This window comes from Manacus candei, unplaced genomic scaffold, assembly GCF_025592945.1.
Source record: "Manacus candei isolate 608988 ecotype Guabito, Panama unplaced genomic scaffold, ASM2559294v1 h1tg000071l, whole genome shotgun sequence".
In the NCBI taxonomy this organism is placed as follows: Eukaryota; Metazoa; Chordata; class Aves; order Passeriformes; family Pipridae; genus Manacus; species Manacus candei.
In genome coordinates, this window is record NW_026138119.1 from 8,657,250 (window position 1) to 8,680,556 (window position 23,307).

The following is a 23,307-nucleotide window of genomic DNA, read 5'->3' on the forward strand; positions in this document are numbered from 1 at the left end:
GACAATGATTAAGGATGGGTGAGCCCCAAAAGATAAAACAAGAACAGGCCTGAACTCTTACCTGAATCTCATCTCCTATGGCTTTTTTTTTTTTTTTAAGGCAGGTAAGTGGGTGGAGAATTTTTGGAGGAAAAAAAAATAGTTTAAATTTTGATTCAGCAACTGCTGGCAGAAAAGATTTGGCAGAAAAGCTGCTATTAGCAAATGCTCCCAAAATAAAGCCCACAGGTTGCTCTCCATGGTTTCACTCCAAGTATTTTGTGTAGATTCTTCTGTGTGGACAATGAAATTAAGTGTTTTGCAATTGTTTGTTTTGCAATTGTTTGTGAAAGAACTACGGGATGAGGAACTCTCTTTTCCTGAGTCCCATTCTGCTTTTATTGGAAAAATTGTGTTACATCTCACGTGCAGGTTTTGGTCTCGAGTACACATTTAATTGAATTATAAATCATCCCTAAATCACAGAATCCTCTGAGTTGGAAGGGACCCCCAAGGATCATCGAGTCCAGCTCTTCAGTGAATGGCCCCTGTGGGATCAAACCATCCCAGGGGTGTTCCACAGCACTCTACAACTGGGGCAGAGGTGACACGGGCTGGTTCCAGGACCAGCTGCAGAATATTCTGAGAATTACACACAAAAATTTGAAGACTTACTCATGAGTCCATTCAATAATCCCATTACACGTGAGAGTGGTGGATACGTCGGGAACAAGATGTGCTTGTTATAAATCAGCAATCCAAGAGGGTCCAAAGCCTTTACCAGGAATTAGGAAACATTTCCGACCCTCTCTCCACCACAGGCTCATTTCTCCTCTCAGGGCATGAATGTTATGAAACACAGCATGGCAAAAAATTAACAGAGAAATTGGAAATGAGCGTTCATATTCGGAAATAAGTGAAATTTGTGCCGTGTGCTGAGGGAGGGAGCTCGGTGTGAGCTCAGAGATACTGCTGGACATAAGAGAAAGCACACATGGGGTCAGTGTTATAAATGAAAGCCACAGCAAAGAAAATTTAAGGAGTTCAGTGGGCAAAAGAGCTCTACATTTTACGGTCTCCAAAAATAGCCATTCTGAAAGAGTGAGTCAGAATTTCAGGGCCAGGAATTCCTCCATCCTTTTCTAAACGTGTAGGATGGGCCGAACCTTCCTGGGAGTGCTGGGCTTGTGAAGCAGCAAAAAGGAAAAAATCCTGAACCACGGCATCAGAGAATGTCCTGAGTTGGAAGGGACACACAAGGATCATCAAATCCAACTCCTGGACACCCCAACAATCCCAGGAGTGTTGTCCAAACCCTCCTGGAGCTCTGGCAGCCTTGGGGCTGTGCCCACTGCCCTGGGGAGCCTGGTCAGTGCCAACCACCCTCTGGGGGAAGAACCTTTTGCTGAGATCCAACCTGAGCCTGCCCTGGCACAGTTTTGTGCTATCCCCTCAGGAAGTGCTGTGTGAGCCCCTGGAGCCTGGGAAAGGCCAGTTGGGAGGAGATTCCTTCAGAGTGAATGATCCAAAAGGCCCAGGCAATCAGATTTTATCCTTATGAGTATCTTTGCTCCTGAGTAGGATCCCAGGAGTGGTGGGTTGTGTTTTGAGAGTTCTCAGAGACGTTTTGGGAAAACCTTGCTTTCTAAATCATCCAACACCAGAGCAATTCCATCCTTTGTCTAGAAGACAGACCTGAAAGTTAAAGATTCATCTTCCTCTCTCCCCCTGTGCCACCCACCCCACAACTAAAAAAACTCAAGAGGGACCCCAGCAGTGGGGGGTAGGCAAGGGAGAGGCAGGTTTTTAGTGTCAGGTAGGAGGGAAACCGGTGTTAATGAGGATCCTTTAACTGGGATCTTTTCCTTTTGCCACCAGCCTGAGGTTCAAGGGTAGTCAGAGACAACAAAGAGCCCTGCCAAGGTCCCAGCTGAGCTCTCCGTGTGTCACTGACAGCTCTGGGATGGGAAGCAGGGAAACCAGGAGCCTCACAAAAGTGTTGGGTTATCTTTACACACGGACAGCCAAGTAATCTCTCTTTTTATCAGGTCTGAGAAGAAAGGGAATCCCTCCTGTGTGTTCCCTACAGGCTTTTATCTCTCCTTTTCCTTTTTTTTTTTTTTTTTTTTTTTTCCACAAAGACTCAGGCTACAACTCTGCTCACCAGACTTTTCTCTTGATTTCTGTACTCTTCTCCCTATGGAGTGAAAAAGGATGCAAAGGAGATCACAGGTTTGAAACGATGGGGATATGCCAGACCCTGTGTTTGTGTAAATCTGGATTTTTCAGCTGATTCCAGTGGAGTGGGGTCAATTTACAGTAACCTAACCAAAACCTGCACATGAAATGTAACACACTAATTTGTGTAGGAGTTACTAGAATTTAAACCCTGCCTGTGATTCCCCTGGTTTGATGTAAATTCGCTACTATTTCACAACGCTAAAATAATGGGGATGAGGGGGATTAAAACTCCTGCTAACGTGCTCTGCTGATGCCGTCAGGAAAATATTCTGCTTTCTGAGTCATTCGCCCCGGGCTGACTTTCTCTTTGAATGGTTCAGGGGTTTCCTTCTTTAGCCATAAATTGCATGCAAATTCTTTTTCTCTGCGTGTGTGTGTGCCGTGTATGACAGCGTGTGTCTGGGAGGGTGCGTGTGCCTCTTTCAGAAGCAAAGCCAAAGCGAGGGGCTGTTCCTTTAAAGCAACACCGAAAGAAAAAAAAAATGCCTTCAGGCGTCCTATTACAGTGGAAGGAGCCAAGGATCAGGATTTGCAGCTCAGCTATATAAACCCGGCAGGATCGGGCTGATGTGACCAGTTGGCTTTGCTGTCAAAGCTCTCCGTAAGCACCCGGCATCAGGCAGCGCAACTTCGCCGAGTTCTGACAGGACGGCAACAAAGTCGGGAGCCGGGAGCTGATTGAACATCTTATTTATTTCATGGAGACTGCTCCCAGCGGGATCTAAGCTCCGGCAGAGGCTGGAAGGTAAGGCTGCTTCCTTCCTGAATAACAAAAAATCAGGAGGTCTTCTCCCCCAGTGACCCAGTGTTCTGTCATGACCCTCATCAGGCTGAACCGTCAGGGATCCTCTCAGGGAATGCTTTGGAATGGGAGCACGCCTGGCTTTGAGTTTGTCTTTATTATCCGGTGTAACAATGTCAGAAATGTCCCAGTCTGACCCAATGAATGAATGGAGCAGGAGTCAGATCAGTGCTGGACACCCACAGAAATACAGAGGGAAACCTAATTGACAGGAAGGGTAGGAAAGCAGATTTGGGGCTTCCTCTTGGCTGCTGGAGTGATAGAAATATTTCCCCCATCCTCGCTTCATGAACCAGACGAAACCCACGTGCAGGTCCTCACTCTCCCAGGTAACTCTTCCTGCTGAGCTCTTTGCGACCAGATGAGAGTCGGGCCCTTTTCTGTGTTAATTTACTCTCTGCACACTCCTTTTCACCGAAGCCTTTGTCACCTTCCTCCCCACCCCCTCGGGGCTCCAGTTGCTTTTAAAACTCCGGTAACATCAGCCTGGAGTGGGGAGCAAAAGACAAAGGAAGGTTCAACTGGTATCTTGTTGCCGGTACTTTACCGGGAGGGTTCTGGGAGCAGGGGGGTGAATTGCCCATCATCGTGGAAAAACAGACACTTATTTTATGTCTTGGCTACTTGCTCCCTGGTGCTCTGAGATTTTCTGCATGACTGTGTCTGCACTTACCACTCAGGCTCAAATTGGCTTAAAAAGGAGAAGCTGACTGGGAGAAGGTGAGCACAGGCAGACTCATTTAGCAGCTAAGCCCACTTATTGAAGACTTCGTGTTACATCACCTTTGCAGAGTTTTCCCTGCCTGATTTCCTCTCCTGGCTACCCGGAGAGAGAGTTTTTGGCAGTTATTCTAAACTTCTGTAAAGTCTGTGTGATACAGTGGAGGAGAGTGATATGTTCACATTGAAATGATGGTGACGTGTCCTCTTGGCCAGTGGAGATGTTGTAAAATTAAAAAGCATCATAAAGATACTTAGCAAATTTTTCTTCATGAAAAATTATAAACCAATGAGGTGGATGTGATTCTATAGACTGGGTAAAAGCCATATTGTCCAGCTGTTGTGTTTGGTTTCCTCTCCCAGTTTATTTTTTTTAATCATATTGGGGATTCATTTTACACGCTTCCTGATGAATGTTATACTTGGGGTTTGTTTTATTGTGCTGGGGTTGTGCTTTTGCCTTTTAAAGACGTTTCTCTTGATTTGTGAGACTTGAGTTTAAAGAGTTTTCTCTATGATTTGTGAAATCATAGAATCATAGAATGGTTTGGGTTGGAAGGGACCTTCGAGTTCCTCCAGCTCCAACCCCCTGCCATGGGCAGGGACACCACTAGACCTAGACCAGGTTGCACAGTTTAAGGGTGGGCTGTGGTCTGAGGATGAGCTGGGCAGTGGGGAGCAGTGACAGCCCTTGGAATCCTTGGAACTCTTGCAGAAATGTGTTGTGGTGTGTTTTGGGGTGTTCCTCACTGCTACAGGGAACTCAGGAGCAAATCCAAGCAAATGGACTTTGATCAAATGACACCATTCAGCCAAAGGAGTAGAATTGGTCTGTGGGCAGTTCATCTTCTCTGGGAGTGACTTTGGAAAGTGGCTGGAAGAGTTCTCAGGGTGTTGCCAGTGCAGGTGCCGCACCTGTGCCCAGGTACCCAGGGAAGGATGTTCACCTGAGCAGGGCAGGGACAGGCAGAGTGAGAGGCACTGCCTGCCCCCCTCACTGACCTGTCACACTCACTATCCTCAAGCAGCAAAATTAGCATTATTTTCCCATATTTTTTCCTCATTAATTTTATCCTCTGGCTCCTTTCAGCCCAGAGAAAATTCTTTGCAAGTTCCAGCCCTTAATCCTCTAACCACAGTTACTCTATCAGCATTTCCAAAGCTGAGGGAAAGCCAAAGGATCTGCTGAAAAGCCCCCAGCCTGCAGATGAGAATTTCATGTCTCAACTGGAGAGGAAGCAGAAATTCTGCTAAAGAAATCTCTTCCAGGTACATGGTGGTCACAGGGAGAGAGAATCAACCAGTTCCAATTCCCCTTGTTGAAATAATGATGCCTAAAGATGCTAAAACTTACTGGGAATATCCCTAAGCACAACCTAAAATGTGCTCCATGGATTCTGAGCAACTTAGCTGGAGACTTTTTGTTAGTGGAAATCTATTCTCTTTTTTTATCATTATCATTTCTCCTCAGTGTTCACTTAAACTTAACTATCGTGTTGCTATAACAGCATTTCTAAAGGTCTTTGACATTCAGCTCAGGTGGCTTATTTTTCATATCACTTCTTTTTATAAAATATCTAAAAAAAGCCAAAGTCTATTCATGTATCAAGATGTTCTGACTTGCTATAAAGAGACTGTCAAAGTTTGTTCTTGAGTATTGTTTCACGTTTTGATAAGAAAATGAGATTAAATGGCAGAGTCTGTTCTTCTCGGGACTTTTTCATCCTTTTCAGGAGTGAAGCAGAACCAAAAAGCAAATGTGCAGTGAAACAGTGGTGTTTAAAGCCAGAATTTTAACCCTTTCATCCCTGCTGGTAAAACCATTTGGAAAACTAGACCTTCTTGGGCAGTTCTGTGGTTATTTTCCTGGTACAACCCAATGGTACCTCTGTCCATCCAGCTTTGTGTCCAGAGGTTTGAGTGGTGCTAAATGGCATTTAATGGTACCGGGTTGTATAAGGAGTATCTGATGTAAATGGTTGTCCTATAAGGGAGAAACAGCTCCCATTCAGTGGGATATTTCCATCAGGGAACCCTGGTGTCTGTGGTTGAATACTGAATTTGGAAATAAGCTGGAATGCAGGGAGGGTGGTGTCTGCTTCATTATCAGCCACACATTTACCTCTCCTAACTCTGGGACATGTATTGAAGCATGAGAAATTCAGATTGGTTGAAAAACAGATTAGTTTGAAGCCTGTGGGTTGATAGATTTGTCTTTGGACAGGTGCCATCACAGTCTGCTGAGCTGAGGGGCCATTGACAGTTTTAAGGTCCAGTGGCTCATAAAACTCGAGGCTTAGGAATGGCTGATTTACATCACTGCAAAGTTAGAAATCTCAGCTTTCCAGTAATAAAAAGGGATTTGTTTTGAACAGTGGCAGTTTGAGATATAGGGCTTTAAAACTGGGCTCTGATTTACCAACAGGCACTTTCTCAGACTTAATTTCTGGTGTGAGTTTAGCACACCCTTCTCAAAGACTGAGCTCTGGACCAAACCCCGTGGTTATAAACTACAGGAGTCTGAAACTACTGTGAAATGTAATAGCTCCCCTTAGTTGTTTTAAGGAATTTGCTGATGTAATATTGCAGAAGGATCATTGATGCTGAAGTAGGAAACTAAGGAAAACAGCAATCAGAGGGAATTGAGTAAGTATTTGATCCTCATCCAAGCTCAGAAATTGCAAAACTGGTGCAATTGTAGGACTAGTGAGCTCTGGACAGAAAACATCATAACTTGAGCTCAAGAGCTGAAAAATAAGGCACGTGCACAGATTACTTATGAATGTATAAGGTGCAATTTAATTAATTAAACTGCTTGATATCAAGGTGGACTTGCTGTCCATGGCTTTGGTTGGTTTGTGCAGGGGTTTATGAGGTGTTGATGTAAATGTTACTTCAGCATTTTAGGGCTTTGTTCTATTAGAAGTTTAGACATAATAAGTGATGCTCCCTGCCACAGAGAGCTTACAATTCCTATTATGAGCTGTTCAAAACAAGTTCTTTGCATGGTGGAGAGAAAAAAGGAGGAAGAAGCAGGAGAATGAACAACCCCAAGAGACAATTTTGAGCCGTCGCGGTTTCCAAGTGTGAAACCAACCCCTCACTCAGTGCTCGCTGTCCACTCATGTGTTCAACCTCTGTCCAGTCTGAGCTGAAGTTAAGTACCTTCCACATGTGGGAAAAGTTAGAAACTGGGCATTCTTCCAGCTCCTGAAATCCTTCTGAAATCCTTCAATGGCTGATGTAACCGAGCGGCGTGGAATGGGCAGACGGGGAGGAGGAGTCAGGGAGGGATCCTGCCTGACAAGGGCTGGCTCTTGATCCTGCAGAAAGAGTTTGGGCATTGAGAGAAGGAAGTTTGAATCACTTAATGTCTCTTTTGGACATTGAATGAATGATATGTGCGCCCTTATAACCAGACATGGCCCTGCTATAACATTTTCTGGATTTCTTTATGCATCGTTTCTCTCTCTCTTATATCCTCTCTATCCTGTCGCTGGCAAAACAGCAGCAAAAAATCCCCACCTTAGAGATATCTAGATGTAGAATTGAAAGAATACTAGTCAATATAAACACATGAATTGTATTCCATAGCATGCCCCTCACAAACCAGTGTGAGATTTTGCTGCTCAGCTCGTGGAGTCAATGGGAATAACTCTCCACTTCTGATTTTTGTTTGGCTTCTGCATGAGCGACTCACCCAAGATAAATCCACCCTGAGCTGATCTCGTCACGAGAAATTTCTCCAGATTCACATCCTTAATTGTCTGTAGCTTCAATTAAACCAAGGTGGGATGTTGCCAAGTTTTCAGAACTTCCAACTGGAGCGTCCCAGGGCACGAATAGCCCGTGGCATTTTGTATTCTTTGGGCAGCAGGGGACAAGGTTGCCAAGTTTGCATTCAGTCATCCATCACATATTAGCCCACTGGAGGTCCATTCTTCCCTAGCAATGGGGGAGCTCTGCTTCCTACTTAGAAAGATTACTCACACAGAAAGCCCTTTCCCCCAAACCAGGCAAGAGAAAGGGACCTTTCTTCAATTCACAGAAACGCTCCCTTTCCAAACTCTCCACAAAAATGATATTGTTTCATGCTTAGAAAACATATTCTTTTTAGTAATTGAGTCGAAAGTGCAGGGTGGCAGGACAGAAATCTTTAATACAGATTTTCAAAACAATTCCTTGAATCACAGGCACAACAAAGGTCTATTGTAGTGGGCTGGCTCTTCCCATGCCAGGCTGTGGCATTGACTATATGTGTGCATAGATACTGGCCAGGATACTCCCAGGGCTCTGAAATGGAGAGCCTGGGGAAATTCCACTTTAGTGGTTTTCCTTTAACTGTGCCCAACACGCACCAGAACTTGACAAATCCATAAAGTTAAAATCACAAATGCTAATTTTGTGATTGGGATATATTTCAAATTAAGATATTTACCATAATATTAATCTAAACTGTCACGATTCTTCTTGAAATTGATGTTCTTTTACACCATTCTGGCAGCACAAAGCTAAAAGGGGATATAAATTCTTCTGAATATACATGAAAATTCAACTGTGAGACCGTTTCCCTGTGCGCCCATCAGAACTGGCTAAAGAGTTATTTCCACCATTAAGGAACTCCTGCTGGAAAGGGACTATAAAAAGCTTTATTTCCAAGAAAGGAGGTAACTTTCCACTCCCAAAAAATCAAAAGAACTGGAAGCAGACAGACGTTTTTCAGTGAGTTTTGAGCTTATCTCAGGTGCAGGATGCAGAGTGAGCAGGTGAGAAGAGGCAGCTGGGAGCTGAGCACTCTTGGGACTGTGGTTTTCTGCCTCTTTGGTCTGATGAAAAGCCTTTCTTTGGACAGGAAAGGGTCTCTCTGAGTGTGTGCTGTGCACTTCAGCACAAGCCCTCGGTGGTTATCTGCCCTCTTGGCCAGGCATGATTTCATCTTGGCAGAAGCCAGTTTGTCAGGCTTTCCAAAGGAGCTCAGTGGCCACTTTGCCCCGGGCTCTTTGTTTTTCCTGCTCCTTTGGGAAAGCCAACCTCCTCTGGGTGTGCTGAATCCTCCTAAATGGCTTCTCTGTGCTGTGTGACAAAGGCCTGTGCCAAGAAAGATATAAAGGTAGCTTGTGATGTGTGGGCAACCCATTCCTCTTAGTGAGACCCAGTGTAATGCATATTTTCCCTTTACTTGTGGCTTGTACTTCCCTCCTGCATTGCTTGTACCACAGTAATTCAGGGCTGACTCCCAGTGAATGCTGCACACTGTGGGCTACAAGTCAGAGGAGAACAGGATACATATTAAGGGAAAGGTCCCAGATCATTTTTCTTATTGAAATATTTTGGCAGTGGAAAGAGTTTCCAGGAAAAAAAAAAAAAAGGCTGGCATTTCCCATGGAGAGCACTCCTTATGAATGTCCTATCTATTTTTCCAGTTTGGTGGCCAAGCAGAGTGTTTATAGGAGGATATACCATCTACAAGCCAGGGGATTTATATTTCCACTGCCAAGTGTTAATTATGATGTAGACTCACACACTTTACAGGTTAGCAAGTCAATCATAGGGACCCAGCACTCCAAGTGCTGCACTTCCAGGCAGGATGGAAAGACTGCAGCACCCAGACAGTGCCATTCTCAACTGCATTAATATTATTTGTGCTTTATTGGCATTCTCAGGCTGTTATTTCATGTACTGTTTGTTTGTCTTAGCAATAGTACATTGGGATTTGGCAGGGGTCAAATAGGAAATATAGTTTACTACCAGCCAGAGGTGTGTCTATCCATGTTTTCCCCATCCCTGGATGTGGTGCCTGGGCTCTGGCAACTCTGGGAGCTCAGTGTCACTGTCCTGCCTGTGCTCCCAAAAGCCCCATGCTGAGGGAAGGTCATTTTGGACACAGTTCATTGGCTTTGGTTTGGTTTGGAACCCTCCAGATTTGGGTGATGGTCCCACTGGCATCATGCAAATGGGCAAAGTCTCATCCATAAGAGAAGGGAACTGATCCTGGATAAATACAGTGCTCTCCAGGTTGTGTCCTGCCTCTTTTGTATTGTTTATGCTGCTCAGAACACGTGCAAGAACCCTTAAACTGTGCTGCTGTGTATATACATAAAACTCCCACTTGAGGTGAGAAAAGTGCAATTCCCGTAAATAGAATTGTAAATCATGGAATCCCAGAATGGTTTGGGTTGGAAAGGACTTTTAGATCATCTCATTCCAACTCCCTGCCACAGGCAGGGACACCTCCCACTATCCCAGGTTGCTCCAAGCCCTGTCCAACCCGACCTTGGACACTTCTAGGGATGGAGATCCCACAACCTCTGTGGGCAACCTGGGCATATGCCTGCCTGGGTTATATATGCCCTATATATATATCCTATAATCCTGAATTCTAATATCCTAGCACTAAAAAACAAAAAAAGGGGGCCTTACTGTAAATAAAAACTGAGTTTATGGTGTCCAACTCCAATGGTTTCACCTGGGGAAAGAAATTTTTCTGCTTTCATGAACAATTATTAATTCCCTTTGACATAGGGTATCAAATATACATACAGTACACATGCTTGGTATTGCCTGAGTTGTCCAGCAGAGCCATTTCTTTCTGCAGAGGATGCCTCAGCCTGATCCAGTTTGGTCTGTGCTCATATAGGTCAGGAGTGCTGCTCATGGAGTAACTGGGGATAAACCCAGTGTGCCAGAGGGGGAATTAGAACCCAGCGAGCGTTTTTCATGCCCAGAGTGGCACTTCATTGTCTGCATTGTTCCCTGTCCCCTTCCCTTGGGCTGGCAGTGCTGAGGGGATGGGTTTCTCCCCTGCAGACTCTGGGGGCTGGCAGCCAAATTCCCATGTGACACAATCGCATTGATTTCACCGGGGATCCGCCGCTGGATAATTGAGCTCCACAGCCCTGCTTTTATTCCAGGGCTCCAATTGCTGTCAGCTCAGGCAGGTCTCAAGTCACTGTGGGTTAAGAGAACGAGGTCAGATGTTGGTGGAGGTCTCCTGAGCCTCCCATTAGTGTGCCAGTGCCCAATTTGCTGACGTTTGAAGCGGCAGCTCGGATTTTTGTCCGAGTTCAGTCACCATTGCCACTAATCACTTGCTCAGGGCTGTGTTTATGGCTGTATTTTCCATTACATTACATAAGTTTACATTACATACTCTGTTTTACATCAGACCACTGAGAAACACCCTCAGACTGGACTTTTCAGAAACACTCTCTCTTCTTTATTTTTCCCAAATGCCTCGCTCTCAATTTGTCTCATAGTTTGCAAATCTGATTTCTATTTCATTTTGTCTCGCCAAGATTGATTTTATTCCGTCTTCTCTTCATTACATATTTTGTTCTGTGATGAGTTTACTCTACCCCAGGTTGCCAAAGATGCAAATTCTTGATGCTACCACATGTGACAGAACTAGGCCACGGCAGATCTGTAGCCTGGGGGCGATTACTGGAAGTCAGATTTCAAGGAACTCCTTCTGTGGTCTTAAAAATGTGCACATTCCTGAGTGTTTTGAGTGTTAGTACCAAGGACAGAGGAGTTCCAGCAGGGAGGAAAAGCCGCCTGAGGAAACTAATAATTGGTTTAAAAGCAAAGGATTGCCTGGTGAAGGGTCACCCATGTTTCCTCAGCTTCTTTTAGAACAGGGATGATCTAAGTCTACTCATAACCAGCAATAATATTTCTGGTCCCCAAGAATAGTGCAGGTTTTTATGGCTGAGTTCTGAGGTGTCTTTAGAGATGTCATTTCAGTGCTTTAATAAGTATATTGTTAAACCAAATTAAAATTATAAACGCATGCAAATGTCCATAATTAATTCTGGAATTATCCTGCTGCCTGCTGACCAATGTCATCTGCAGCAGTTCATACCCCCTCAACACTTTTTATTATTCCACACCAATATAAATGTAAATTGTTCATGCTCCTAGTTACAGTAAAGTCATTAAAACAGAAGAATTCCACATCACTCGCCTCTGGACGTGACATTCCTTCGGCTAAAATAATTTCAAGTATGGAAAAGTGTGGTGCTGGGTGTGTGGGGGAGAGTTTTGGCTGACCTCCTCCTCCTGACCTCCTGGAGAAATTGAAAAAACAGCTTCCTTAGAGATGCTGTCTCAGTGCCATTCACTCTTACACTATTAATATGTCAGTAATTTATGGTTCTGACAAAAGTTCCTTATTTCTACCGTGCAGTTTTCACCAATATTTTTGGTAAATACATTCATTTGACATCTGCTTTTTATGGCAGGTCATTTATTTATTCACCTATTCTAATTGTATTTATCAAGAGTATTGATGGCTCATTTCCTACCCCTCATTATCTGATGTTTGATACCTCAATCATGAATTTTTGGGACAAATAAAACTGTCCAAGAGCTGCTTTGTTCTCAGAAATCTTGCTCAGCACGAAAAGAGGGAGAAGAAAACCCAGAAATCCTGAATTTCTGCTCTTCTCATCTCATCACAAAACCACCTAGAACTTTGTGAAAGGGGCTCTGGAAAACCTATAGGTGGTTTTGGAAGAAATGCTGCGGGGAAGGGCCTGGAACCGGAGCCGAGCTTTGCCCGTGGCACGAACACGAGTCGCTGTGATTCATGAGAGCACACAAACCTCATGGCTTGAGGCTGCATCAGCAAAGCCCTCAGAACATTTCAAAGTGAAGCCTACCCAGAAAATAACGAGCTCCCGACAAAGTGTAGCTTGGCACAGAAACTTTCCAAAGGCGAGTTTAGAAAACCGTCGATCTTTTCCAGCTCCGCGTCTTTGGCGGGAGGAGGGAAGAGCCAAGAGCCCGAGCGAATGCTTTTGCTATTAGGAAAGGCTTTATTAAAAGGTACAGGACGTCCTGGAGAGGCAGGAGTGATTTCTGCTGTGAGATTATGCACAGAAGTTGCTTTTGCTGTGAAAGGTTGTTTTTTTTTTTATGTTGGTAAAAGGACTAATTGAGGCTTCTGTGTCCGTGGCCCAGAGTTCTTTTGCCTTCAGAGACTAGGGGGGGAAAGCCACTTCTGTGCTGGAAATGCAAACTGGGGTTTCAGGCAGAAACTTAGTGAAAGGAAGGTGTGAACCATCCCTTCTGCTTTCCGTGGAGTCCCTCAGAGATAACCCATTTCCACAGCTCTGCTGCTGTTTTTAGGACAGTGAGTTTTTCTGAATCCATTGTTGCCTTTGCCGTTCCCATCTCTGGTGTGTCCTGCTGTTCCTAATCCACAGGTTTTGTCTGGGCTGTTACTGCTCGTGGCTTTTTCTTCTTTTTCTTCTACTTTTTTTTGCAGTAGCCCCTCTGACAGCTACTGAGAAACCAGAGATCGCCTTGCAGATGTGAGAAAACAGTACGTAGGAGATGCATAGTCCTGTCTTTGCTTTTTCCCTCCCGAGTTTGTAGCAAATTGCTCTACTTGGCTGATTGCTGTGCCCCCTGCCAGGAGCCTGAATGCAGCTCAAAGGCACCCCACTGACCTGCTTGTTTTGTTTCTCTTTTCCGAGTTCCCATTTCCAGAAACTGATGCTCAAGTGTAGGAGCTCTTAACAAAAAACCAAGCTCCAAGGACAGGCTGAATCCCCTGTTAACTTGTGCCTCGGCTCAGTCACTGCTAGACCAGATGGTCTTGGTGCTTGTTCTCCCATAGTTACCTCTTCTAACTCTCTTTCTCTTTTTAAGTTTACATGTAACGCATTTGAATAATTCTCCTTGTAAAATAACCAGGCTTTATACGAAAACCCTGCTGTGGTCTGAGCTGGATTCTTCTCACTTCCCATCTGCAGGAGTGAATCACTTGAGTTGTGTAAGAGCAGGAGACATTGCTACACAAACAGGGTGTGCAAATGTGTGTGTGAATGATTCCCCTCATTTCATGAAACCTCTAGAGCCTGTTCAAGATGAAAGGCCAATCTACAGACATAAGATAATTAGCTGGACTCTTGTATTTTGGGTCACTTGCAGGATTTTTTTGAATTCTCTGGTGTCTTTCTCTGTGGGTTTTGGTAACCTTATAATTTATTTCCATGGATTCATCTTCTTATTCTGGTAATTAGCTTGGCACATCCTCTGGTTTGGCTTCAGAATAAGTCTGCAATTTTCTGTTGTTACCCTAGAATTTCAAGCAGTTGTGCAGCTCTGTGTGTGTGTGTGTGCTGCACATCTGGGCAGACTTTCTGCTTCAGAGCAAAAGATACTTCAGAGAGTCAGGGAATCACAGAAGGGTTTGGTTGGAAGGGACCTTAAAGATCACCCAGTTCCACCCCCTGCCATGGGCAGGGACACCTTCCACTAGCCCAGGTTGCTCCAAGCCCTGTCCAACCTGGCCTTGGACACTTCCAGGGATCCAGGGGCAGCCACAGCTTCTCTGGGCAACCTGTGCCAGGGCCTCACTGCCCTCACAGGGAAGATTTTCATCCTAATATATAATCAAAACCTACTCTCTGTCAGTATGAAACCATCATTCCTTGTCCTGTCACTCCAGGCCCCTGTAAATAGTCTCTCTCCATCTTTCTTGTTGCTCCTTCATGTCCTAGAAGGCCACAGTCAGGTCACCCCAAAGCTTCTCCTCTCCAGGCTGAACAATCCCACCTCTCCCAGCCTTTCCTCCCAGCAGAGCTGCTCCAGCCCTCTGCTCATCCTGGTGCCTCCTCTGGACTCTCTCCAGCAGCTCCATGTCCTCTCTGTGCTGTTCCCCAGGGCTGGAGCAGCTCTGCAGATTCCCCTGTTTGGGATTCACTTTCTCCCTCCCATTGCAGGGGGCAACACTCCAGCTCTTTGCTTTTTAATTAGGTATTTTCTGACAATTTTACAGCACTCCTCAGGAAGAGGCTTAATTATGGAAATGAGGATTTGACAGTACCTTTCCTGTGAGGTCCTTGGAATACTTAATTCACAGAGACCTCCATTCCCTCTGTGAGGTTTTACCAGTGGTTAATCTGAGACAGAGCAGATGATTTATAAAATAATTTCAGACTGAGTTTCAGTCCTCAGTTCTTACCACAAGGCCACACTATTAATCCCAGGGCTGTGGGCACTTTCTGGAGTCTGCTGAGAGCACAGATTTCTGTGGGAACTCCATGGGCCCAACTCCATTTAGCTTCTTTTCTCATTATGGTTCAGAAGATTTGGATATGGCAGACCCTTGGTCAGGGAGATTTTGTCTCAGCTGCTGTTGAAATGTCATTTTTCCAGGTCTGGGGAATCCATTCAGTGTGAAACCTGTTCATTTCCCACTTTGCAATGACACTCCAAGTCCGTGTCTCACCATTCCACTGAACTATAACTCCCAGGTGAACACATTCCTTGCCTGCCTTATGTGTTGGTTCACCTCAGACTTTATTTTCCTTTCTAATTTCCCATCAATCAGCAGACTTCCACCTGGCAGTTTGTATTCCCAGTTTTCCTAAAGGAGAGTTTGTCCTCTCCACAAAGGTCCATCCTCCCAGCCCCACAAACCAGGGCTCTGTGGTACAGCAGAGGGGAGCTGGGCACTCCCTTACCTGCCATCACCTTCCACATGGCCCTGCAGGTCAAATCCAGGATTTACTCCAGAAGATATTGCTCCTTTCCTAGTGCTGCCTGAGTAGCAGGACCCAAATCACACCAACATACATGGCACTGCTGGAAACATTAGCTAAAACATATTTTAAAAATGGGATTACTCCAAATGAGCATTTATTTGCCTTTTTCAGCTCAGCATCCAGAGTTTCACCTCTTCCCACACTTAAGGGAATAAATCTAATTTGTAAGAAAAACCCTTTGCATTTTATAGATGCAGCTCTTTCATTTCCTGGCCTTTGCACCTCTAAGAAACAGCAACACAAACCATGCAAGAGATTACTGCTCCAGCCTGGGTTATTGCCTTGAACTCCTCATTTTACATGGTCTTGTCTTTACTTTGCCTCCAACAAAAGCCATATTTAAAAAAAAATAATAATAAAGAGACATATTTTTAGCTGTGAATCCCTGCAGTGCCACAGGTCAAATCCACCAGCTGGTCTAACATGCTTTGGAGGAAAAGAGAAAGTGGAGTTGGGTAATAACCCCCAACAGCACAATCCAATCTGAAAACTGGGAAATCTTGGTGTCTGTCCCCTCTGCTGCCCCTCCCCAGCCCTGCTTTCCTCTCTTTTCCCAGTCTTTTCAAGCTGTTTTATATCTCCAGCCAGGATGGTTTCCAGCCAAACATTCTGTGGGGTGCAGGGGGAGTGTTATTTATCTGTAGTTACAATAGTTTTGTGCATAATAGACACGAGTGTATAAATATATATATATAATATATAGTATAATAATAATAGTTTAACATGCTCCTTGGGAACAGGAGAATCTGTGTCCTCAGGGATGGTCATTGGACAGTCAGACATCAAGAAGAAGCTTTTTGGCTCTTGGACCACTATTTTGGAAGTATTTTACTACCTGACTAATTCAGTTTGGTGTTTTAAATGCACTTCAATAACGTGTCCCTCATGGGCACAGCTCTGCACTTTGAGAGGTGTGAGTGGACAGAAGATGAATTCTTTCTCCTCCTGTGCTGGGGTGGAGCAGAGAACCAGCACTGTGGGTTCACTTGCATGACTTTTCACTCAGTAATTGAAGTCCAGCTCTGGATTTTATTAGAAAAAGGAGCAGAAATCCTCTGAAGAAATGATTGAGGTGGTTATTCTTTAAATAGGCCACTTTTTTTCAAAGCAAGCCATTACTGGTTTCAAAGATTTCCTCAAAATGGTTTGTCAGGGATTTTTTTTTTTTCCTTGAGAAAGGGAACTCCTGAAATGCTGCTGACTCTCTCTTAGTTTTCTTTTTTGCTGAGTTTTCAGAATCAAAGGAAAAAAGGGCATCTTTCAATGGCTAAATATGTGTTGGGAAAAACTTTCAACCACTTGCACCTGTTACTTTATCATCACAGTTCTTTTGTAGAGACAACCTTGATACAGTATTTTTGGTTACTCAGACATCCAGTGGAGAACACAGGGAAAAACTGAATGAAACAATCCAGAATGAGAGGAAACAATTTAATGTTTTGTTTTGGTTTTGTTTTTAAATATAGGGGATGGGATCACTGATGCCACCAAATAATTCATCTGAAATAATGTAATTCTAGTAAGTACAGGTATTTATAAGCATCTTGGAATGCTTGCAGATAAATCAGTGCAAACCAGCCAAGTCTTTCTTCAAGTCAAATAAAAATTAGGGGCACATTTATTTTATTTAATGGACCAAAAGCCCCATGTTTTGGGGAAGGAATTCTCTCCTACAGAAGGTGGGCACTGGATCTCTCCAGCAGTGAGAGGCATGGGATGGCTTTTAGGAGGATTGTGCTATTTGGAGAGTACACTGTGGTCCTCCAAGGTGATATCTGCCCCATGGATGTGGATAACTGGTCCCTGCCCCGGGGTTGGGCTCTGTAGAAAATTTGAAAAGAGATGAAGACTTTTGCCTGTCATCTGAGAACAATGAACCCCTTTTTTGTGCCCCTTTCCCATCTTATTCCTCTCCCCTTTTCCTGTGGGGAAAAATGAAAGAGGGGGAAAAAAAAACCCCAAACCCAATGTATTTATTCACTTCTCAATTCTGCCTTGAGACTGTTTTTTAGAGCCCCTTCTTTGTGAGTTTAATCAGATGCTTGATAAGAGAAAAAGCGTTGCTAACTAACCCGGGGTACAAAGAGGGCCCTTCAGGGAACACATGACCTCATCCCCAGGATTACTCTATCACATGAATTCAGACTCCACAGCACACCCAAAATAAATGTTGGGCTCTGTTGGCAGCAAAGGCCTTTATCCACCTCCATATGCTTTGCCAACGTCTTCCTCGGTCGCTGGGATTAAACACGGATGGAAATTCAGCACAAGAGGCAGCTTTTCCTGGTCCCAAACAGCCTCAAAAGCTGCTGGCTGGCCCTGCCTTTGGGCCATTGCCCTCCTGGCACCAGCCAGCCCTGGCACAGCTTTGCAGTCGTGGAGCAGGGCTGGTTTTCACTCCCAGCTCCCATTGTCTGCCCGGGTTTTGTTGGGTGCTGAGAGCTGGGAGCTGACTCTGCGAATGCCTGGGGGGCTCCCAAAACTAACCCTTTGCCAGGAGAGGGCACAAATCCCTCCCTAAGGTATAAGAAGTGCCACCATTGGGTTGTCTTGGTGCTCTGAGGGCCTCTAGCACCTAATACTGGATAGCATCAATATCCTCAGGATATCCCTGTGGTAGGCACTTCTCGGGAAGTTGGTGAATTCCAGCTTGGACATCTCAGTTTGGGTGTCAAGACACAGTTTTTACGGCCCTTGGGATGAAGAGGAGGATGTGTTGGCCAGCTCTGGCACAGGTTTGCAGTCATGGAGCAGGGCTGGTGTTCACTCCCAGCTCCCACTGCCTGCCTGGGTTTTATTGGGTGCTCAGAGCCTTGGGAGCTGGAGCTGATTCTGGGAAAGCTCATGGGGTCACACACAGCACTCCCCAAAGCAACCCTTTGCCAGGAGAGGCACAAATTCCTCCCTGATATCTAAGTGACACCATTTTATTGTCTGGATGCTCTCAGGGCCTCTAGCACCAAACATAGGACAGCATAATTTTCCTCAGGGTATCCCTGTGGTAGGAACTTCCCGGGAAATTGGTGGGTTTCCAGCTCAGAGATCTCAGTTTGGGGTGTCAAGGCATAGCTTTTATGGCCCTTGGGATGAAGAGGAGGATGTGTTGGCACAGGTTTGCTGGTGTGGAGCAGGACTGGTGTTCACTCCCAGCTCCCACTGCCTGCCTGGGTTTTGTTGGGTGCTCACAGCCTTGGGAGCTGGAGCTGATTCTGGGAAAGCTCGTGGGGTCACACACAGCACTCCCCAAAGCAACCCTTTGCCAGGAGAGGCACAAATCCCTCCCTGATATCTAAGAAGTGACACCATTTTATTGTCTGGATGCTCTCAGCACCAAACATAGGACAGCATTATTTTCCTCAGGGTATCCCTGTAGTAGGAACTTCTTGGGAATTTGGTGGGTTTCCAGCTTGGAGATCTCAGTTTGGGTGTCAAAACATAATTTTTACTGAGACTGTGTTTCTTCCCACCCTGGCACACTTTTGCTGGACAAGGTATAGCAGCAGAGACCTTTTAATGCAGGAAAAGCTCCTGCAGTTCTTGAAGTAGAATTAACTAAAATTAACTGTCAAATCCCAAGCTGGACATGCATTCAATATAATTCACATTATCCACAGCCAGGATCTCATAACCATGCTGGAAGGAGACACATCTGCAGCTCCCACTGAGATGTAGCATGTATTTATTTCTGATTAAGCACATTTAGCAGTAAATTACATGAAAGATTAAACAGCACATTATGAACATGGTCTGATTAACTCTGCATTACACATCTAAGTCACTCAGCAATTACCTTCATTCCTTTATAACTTGGGTAATTTTATTAATCCTGGTGTAGCAAAAATGAATTCAGAGCTTTTGATTCCTGTTTTTAGGGTGGGTCTCTTCCTGAGGATGGTTGGATATATGTAACTTACCTAGTGTCATGTTGGATGCTTCTCATTTAAACAACTGCCTAAATAGCTGCAAGGCTCTGACACAGGCCAGGAGAAACTGGGATTTCCTAGGATTTAGCAGATGCCACTTCCTCAGGGGTTGATCCTGTAAATGTGAATTCTGCACAACACTTGTGATACCTGTTGATGGAACAACACATGTTGGAAATCCTTGTTCTTCACCATCAACCCTGTCAGCCTGTGGCCTGATTAGAAGGTGACTGTGATTAAACCTTATTAAGAGCTGTAGCCACTTGGCTCCTCTTGTTTAACACACTTGGGTCTTCCTCTAATACAGGTACTGTAGAAAAGCATGAAGATACAACTTGTAGTATGAAGATCATAGAATTTGAGCAGAAAAATTGAGAGCAAGGAAAGCATTTTCACAGGGGTGAGCTAAAGAATCTCTCTCTAGAGAAACTACTGGAAGCATAAAAAGAAATAGGAAGTTTAGTTTGGTTATTTGTACTTTGTTTAGGGTGAAAATCTCCCATAGACTTGTTAGAAATCAGGGTGATAACGGGCTGGGCTGTAATGTCAGAACTGAGGGGTGATCCCAGATCCCACAGGTGCCAGCACGGTGCCATTCCCACACTCCTGGTTCTCCTGTGAGCTCTTGCCCCTCTGCTCCTGATGGAACAGCAACAGTAATGCTATGCTCAGGCAGAATTTCTTTGTTTTTCTCATCAGCAGCCAGGTAATTCCTAAGAAACATAAATCAAAAGAGCCTGTAGGACACAGGAACTGGAAGGCACCTCTTGTTTGCTGAGCTCAATATCCTGTTATTGCAGGCCCCTCGTCACATAATCTGTTTTTCACTTCTGTTTAATTATTGCATGTTTTCAGCAGTCATTTTCTCCCAGTTGTATCTCTGCCAGCTGACTTAATTTTTCATTTGATTCATGAGATTTGCTCATTATATTTAATACTCCATTGATCAAAGGTGTTACTGATACTGGGAGAAGACCACCTCTGATCCCTGAACTTTTACTCTGCTTTGAAAAACAGCCAAACTCATTGTTTAGCTTGGAAAGGTCTGTTCTCTCCCTGAGATCCTGAACAAGGATAGACCTGGAGAGATTTTCCATGGCTAAGAGCACAAAATTTCTGAAACAAAGTCGTTTATAATGGAATAATCATGCTAATTTAACTCAAAATAGTCACTGTACAACAGAAGGTTTAGTCTCTCATGGGTCTCCTTTTATGCTTATCATTCAGAATTTACCATAGCTCTTTCACATTTTTATGGATGTTGGCTTCAGTGGGTTATTTCTCCTTCCCCTTTGTGGCACTGTCATGCTGATGGCTTTGAAATATGAGCCTTTGCTAAATTCTAAATTGTACACAAAGCAATTAATTAAAATTCCTTCCAAAACAGCCTTGGCAAAGCCCCGTGTATGTGCTGCTTTTCAGCCAAGGTAGGATGGGTGGAGGCTAAAATGCATCCAAATGGTTTTATTTAAAGATGATGTACAGTAGGATCTGTGAACCAGAAATTATCCACTTTCTCCAAAGCAGGAATATCATCTAAGAGCTGAAGCCAAAGATGAAAACTGAGCTGGAGTGAAGAGTTCAGGCTCAGCTGAGTGATGTTTAATGCAGGACCTCAGGGGCTGGATGGGGCAAAAAATATCCATGGATTTGTTTTAATTGCTGCTCTTTGAAAGGGTCTGAGGGATAAATGTGATCACAGTTCTAGTGACCACCAAGATCTCTCGTAGGGTTCATTTGAGATCTAAAACTTCTTTTGTTTTCATTACTAATTCCAGTGGCATGGGTAAGGCCTTTGGAATGGGTGATGGATGCAATCTGGGCTGGAAAACTCTAATCTGTGACAGCTGAGAAATCAATCATGAGTTCACTGTGCAAACCAGTTCCCTTCTCTGCACTCAGAGTGCCCTCAGCTGTGATTGTTCTCAGGCCCAGGAAGGGCAGCTCCCAAATGTGCAGTGCCAGCAGCAGATGAAACACAGGTGGCTCCAGGGGCTTCCATCCCACATCAAACACAAACTGCCAGTCTGCCCCGGAACAGAAGGGATTGAAGTCATAAAGGCAGACACATCCAGAGGAAAGTCTGCTGCTGGAAGTGCTATAAATGCCTTCTGGGAGGTGCTGGGGTTTGAACTGCTGTGGTGGGACTCAGCAAAGCTGGACCAGCTTCCTCAGCCTTGCAGTGGGTAAAATACCTCTGCCTAAAGGCACGGGCTCCTGCGAGCTTGTGACTCAGTGCCAGGCTCTCCATGTCTCAGTTTTCCAAATTTGAAGTGGAGGAATGGCTCCACTATTGTTTGTCCACTACAATTACAAAATCTTTTGAAGAAGGGGCTCTTTGCCACTTCTCCAGCACATGTGGATACCGTGGAGCTCTTGCTCTGGGGCTGTGGGCATCACTGAGTCACTTCTGTGACAGCAAGTGGATTTGTGTAACTTGTACCTTGAGAATTCCTCCTTCTGTAGTTAAACAGAAGTTCTAAATCTTCCTTCCCAGTTGTTTCCTCTCTGCCTCTTTCTCCATGCAGTTGTTCCAGAGGGTGCTTTCCCCCTCTTTTTCACTGCATTGGACTTCCACAGACAACAAGATTATTTTGGTTAATGTTTCTCTGTCTTTTTGACTTCCAGCAGCAGGTTCAGTTTGCAAATCTGGAGCAGGGTGAGGTGGCGAAGTCTTTTAAATCAGTGCCTTTGCATTTTGCTATTTATTAAAGGAGGGTCACCCAGTCTGGATCCTAAGTTGTTTGTGGGATTTCCAGATGGGGGATTTCTCATCTAGAAAACTGCAGAGTATTTGCAGGATGTTTTTCCATTATGACCTGGCCATGGAGGTGGAAGTGAAGTTGTTTGACTGTAGATCAGAGGTGAGTCTTCCCAGTGCAACTGGGTGGATTCCTGCTTGTCACACTGCACTGTATCTGTTGGAAGAAGGTAATCACCTTCTTTCTGTCTTCTTTGAAAGTTGTGACCCTCATTTCACCTCTTCATGAATTTAAGACTTCGAAGAAAATCTCTGAATTATGAAAATTTCCCTTTGGAGCTTCCCACCCTAAGGGCCTTTATTTCATATCCATGGTGTCTAATTAGGGTGAAACAATTCCAACACTTCTTTACACACGTGTTCTCTGGGAGCCTCGGGGAACACAATGGATTTTTCTGAATTACTCTGAATTCAAGCTGCCTTAAAATTCCTCTCCTTAGAATGAATACAATGTAAATAAAGAAGGGGGGGAAAATAAGGCCACAGTCTGGCTTTGATCATTTCTGCTGAAAAGATTCAGGACTGATGGTTTAGGACTGTTATGAATTTCTGCTCTCCGCTGTGATTTAATGTAGTTTGACCTACACTGAGTATCCCTGCTGATTCCTTTGCCCTGCTGGAATTGGGAATGGAAAGAAAATGATTTTGTGCAGTTATGAATGTGTGGAAACAGCAGTGAAAGACGACAAAGTCAGAACTGTTGGTGTTTTTGTCCTGCCATGTCCAAACTTTCAGGGCCACCCCCCCAGATTCTTTCTTTGAGAACATTTCAATTTACTTCAGACTTAATCCATTTTTGCTGGAGAAGGTGCCCGGAGCCTCAGGAATCACATGCTCCTGGTAAAGCCACACGAGCACTTTTGCTTTAAAAGGTTGCATCTTTTGAAGCCTTGCCTTGTAAAAACGCACTTTGGCAGACGGTTTTAATTTATTAATCCTCTGTAAGGGCACTGCTTGTGTTCCTTGTAGCAAATGCACCAATTCTGCAGGGAGAGAGTATTCCAGGTCAGATCTCATCCCTGCTGTGGCCCTTTTGTGTGTATGGCAGGGGATAAAGAGAGGAGGGCTGTGATACCACGACACACGTGCTTTGCTGGGCTCCCCAGGCTGGAGGGAGCAGATGGGCAGATCAAGCCTTGGTGGAAACTCTGAAGTTCCTTCAGTTACCAGATCACAGAAAACTATTTTGGGGGCAGCAATTCACAAACCTCAAAGTGCTCCTCGTTGTGTTCTCCAGGGAGGGCCCTGGCTCTTCTCCAGCTGAGTTTTCCTCTCTGTCACAATCCAGCCCGTTGCTATTTTATGCAGATTTTACACAAGATGTGC

At 44.6% G+C, this 23,307-nt stretch overlaps 1 protein-coding gene across 4 annotated transcripts in view; it reads left to right on the top strand.

Moving 5' to 3' along the window:
- Nucleotides 1–2,673: 2,673 nt before the first annotated feature.
- The window catches only part of TNC (tenascin C), a 73,735-nt gene continuing 53,101 nt past the window's right edge, over nucleotides 2,674–23,307 (top strand). The window contains exon 1 of one of the 4 annotated variants that reach the window (XM_051807866.1): nucleotides 2,674–2,965. The gene's annotated coding sequence lies outside the window, so the exon portion shown is untranslated. The remainder of the gene's footprint in view (nucleotides 2,966–23,307) is intronic. The other 3 variants (XM_051807867.1, XM_051807868.1, XM_051807869.1) reach the window with 3 other exon arrangements.